We start from the raw sequence: 2,605 nt of genomic DNA on the forward strand, positions 1-2,605 counted from the left end.
CAAAATCATCTAATCTGAATGTTAGTGGTTACAAGGCAGGAAGTTAAGTTTTCTTTCCAGAAGACACGGTGACATGATCACTTGGACCAAGAGTGTATTTGGCTGGGAGAAAGGAAAAGATGGCTGATGGCAAAGCCAAAACCAAAAGGATCAGATACAGAGAATTGAAGCTGCACAGTCAAGTGAGTTGGTGATGGGTCAGGCTGCTTCCTCCCAAGAAGCATTTGCAGAACCCGGCTATCCCGCTCTGCTTCGGATCCTGCCTAACAGCTGCTCGAGCTGAGCTGCCCGCTCCGTCCTTGCAGGCTGCTCGGCTCCCAGACTGGGTTTGGGTTGCCCAGGGCTCTTACAGACCTCGAAGATCTTGTCGCACAGGGGCTGGCTTTGCTGCTAGTTGTTCTGGACATAAGGAAAGCCTGAAACTTGCATAGTCTGAGTACCTGCTGTCACATCCAAAGGTCCCTGCGTAACACCCTCAAAAGTCTGACCCCTTGCAGCTGCTGAGCTGTACTTAAAGCTGCAAAGCTCACAACAAATTCATCAGGGGAGCCGGAGTGGGAAAGGAGGCAGGTGGGAAATCCCAGCAGGTCATCTCAATTTGTCTTCCCCCATTTTAGGATAAGCTCTAATATATCCGATATGCAGACAACTACGCTGGAGTAAGCCGAGTCTTCTGCCGATGGTGTCTTCAAATACCAAGGGCGGGGCCGGTGCTGTGGCGCAGTAGGTTAATCCTCCACCTGCAGCACCGGCATCCCATATGGGCACCGGTTCTAGTCCTGGCTGCTCCTCTTCCAGTCCAGCTCTCTGCTGTGGCCTGGGAAAGCAGTAGAAGATGGCCCAAGTCCTTGGACCCCTGCACCAACATGGGAGACCCGGAAGAACACCTGGCTTCTGGCTTCGGACCTGCGCAGCTCTGGCCGTTGCGGCCAACTAGAGAGTGAACCATTGGAAGGAAGACCTTTCTCTCTGTCTCTCCCTCTCACTGTTTGTAACACTACCTCTCAAATAAATAAATAAATCTTAAAAAATACCAAGGGCAAAACAAGGGGTGGGGTTTATTTTATTTTGAAAAAGCCTCAGAAGTTACACTGTTATAAAGGGACCTGCTGAACAGGTAGGAAGCAGAGTCCCCATTGCGAGTTCTCTTGATGGCTCCTGCAAGGATCAGGGAGATGTCGATCACTGTATTTTGGAGCAGTGCTTCATCTTGTCCTCTTGAGGGATGGTACTGGTGACTACTACTGCTTTAAAGCACGCCTTGTTTATGGAGAAATGGCTGGACCAGGAAAGATTCTGTGAGTTAAGACAGCATAAACTCTGGTGGCTCCAGCTGAGAGAAGTTTGGCAGCTGCATGGCAGATTGCGCCACAAGTGTCAGCCGTGTCATCTACAAGGATGGCCACCGATCGTTCCCATCTTCCGCCGGCACCATGCGGTCCACTTCATGGGCCTTCTTCCACTCTTTGTGAACCAAGGCAAAGTCCACATTCAACTGGTCTGTAATGGAGGCCACTCTGTTAGCTCTCCCGGCACTAGGCGAGACGTTGTGCAGTTCCTCCATTCTGGGATGCTCTCCTTGATCCCCTTCAGGACAGCTGGCTCAGCATACAACCTGTCCACTAGGATATCAAAAAAGCCCTGACTCTGAGATGCATGTAGGTCCATGGTGATGATGTGATTGGCACCTGCCACGGATAGCATGTTTGCAACAAGCATGGCTGAGATTGGAGCCCAGCTAGCTGGAGCAATCTTGCAGGCATTAACAATGCTCAGAAGCTCCATTAGATTGTCCTTGGTTTTACCACAACCACTCTGAACAGTGTAGACATCCTCTCCACCTACACTTTCGCCAGTTTCCACACAGGTCTCCTGGTTGCTGAATTTTTTCATAACCACCTTGCCCTAGTTCCAGGCCCATGCAGTCAGCAGTTTTCTGGGATAAGTCCTGGTGGGAGCTGCTGCTGAAGATCTTAATATTCAGCATCTTGGCCCGCAATCCTAGGCACTCTTTGCTTATCGACCGCAGCTGCTGCCGCGGAGATCGGAACCGAAGTCAGCCCAGAGACTCAATGCTAACCGCTTCGCTTTGCTACACTGCCATCTTACCCCTCAACTAATTTTTGGCAAGGACATGATTCAGTCCAACATAGAAAGAAAAACCTTTCGACAAATGGTGCTGGAACTACTGGGTGTCATGGAAAAGAGGAACCCCAGCCGTTTCCTCACTACACACTCACACACGGGCTGAATCAAAGCCTGTAGGAAAAAGCCAGAACCATAAAACTTTTAGAAGAATGTAAGAGAAGTTCATTGTAACCTTGAGTTAACGCTAGACTTTTAAGACTAAGACACAACAAGGACTCGCCATAAAAAAACTGACAAATTGCAATTCATAATTGATAATTCCTACCCATCAAAATATACCACAAGAAACTAAAACTACAGATAGGCAAAAGTGTTTGCAAAACATGTATCTGGCAAAATGCTTGTATTCAGAATATATTATTAATAAAATGACTAATAAGAAGATAATTAACTCCATTTTAAAAATACAAAAAGACTTGGACAGGTATTTCACAAAGATATATAAACGGGCAATAAA

General features: G+C 47.8%; 1 pseudogene; it reads right to left on the bottom strand.

The window, feature by feature from the left end:
- Positions 1-237: 237 nt before the first annotated feature.
- Positions 238-1,987, bottom strand: LOC138845079 (ribose-phosphate pyrophosphokinase 1-like; annotated as a pseudogene).
- Positions 1,988-2,605: the final 618 nt, after the last annotated feature.

The sequence above is a fragment of the Oryctolagus cuniculus genome, chromosome 13, assembly GCF_964237555.1.
Source record: "Oryctolagus cuniculus chromosome 13, mOryCun1.1, whole genome shotgun sequence".
Classification (NCBI taxonomy): domain Eukaryota; kingdom Metazoa; phylum Chordata; class Mammalia; order Lagomorpha; family Leporidae; genus Oryctolagus; species Oryctolagus cuniculus.